This window comes from Bos grunniens, chromosome 9 (assembly GCF_055505025.1).
Source record: "Bos grunniens cultivar Pamir isolate PY7600 chromosome 9, Bosgru_T2T1.0, whole genome shotgun sequence".
NCBI classification, from domain to species: Eukaryota; Metazoa; Chordata; class Mammalia; order Artiodactyla; family Bovidae; genus Bos; species Bos grunniens.
In genome coordinates, this window is record NC_141173.1 from 34,040,767 (window position 1) to 34,041,715 (window position 949).

Sequence of the window (949 nt, forward strand, 5' to 3'; positions counted from 1 at the left end):
CCAAGAGAGACAATGAGGATATTTAGTAATGTCCCTGAAACTCAATGCTTTCTGCCCACTTATTCCACTCTAGACTTTATCCTTACAGGCTGTTCATTGCTTGCTGCTGCTGCTAAGTTGCTTTAGTCGTGTCCGACTCTGTGCGACCCCATAGACGGCAGCCCACCACGCTGCCCCGTCCCTGGGATTCTCCAGGCAAGAACACTGGAGTGGGTTGCCATTTCCTTCTCCAATGCATGAAAGTGAAAAGTGAAAGTGAAGTCGCTCAGTCATGTCCGACTCTTTGCGATCCCATGGACTGCAGCCTACCAGGCTCCTCCGTCCATGGGATTTTCCAGGCAAGAGTACTGGAGTGGGGTGCCATTGCCTTCTCCGAACAATACATAAAAAGAGGCTCTGTCGCCTGGCAACTCCGGTCATTTTTTATTCATTCATTCATTCAACGATTATTAACTACCAGCACAACTGAGCTCAGTTACCACCTCTATTTGCTGTAAACTGCCCATGCAGCAGGATCCTCCCGTTCACAGGCAATCTGGACTACAGAGTGGTCCTCTAGGCCAGTTCTGTTCTTCCTTGCAGCTCTCTGTACCATTTTTTACCCGTTTTGCACAAGCTCTTTCCTTCTCCTGAATTCCTGTTTCCCTGTTAGGTCTCGCCTAAATCCCAACCCGTTTCTCAAGTCTCATCCTCCAAGAAGCCTGCCTCCTCAGTGAAACTTCCCTGATTCCCTAGCTTTAAGTTCTCACTCCCTCGTAAATCTCAGGGCTCCTCATAAATTTTATGGTTCTATTAATAGCACTTCTCATTCCTATATGTGGGTCTAGATATAATATTATTACATGTTATGTATTATATAATTGCATATTATATATACATGTAAGTAACCTGGGTCGGGAAGCTCCCCGGAGTAGGCAGTGGCAAGCCACTCCAGTATTTTTGCCTGAAA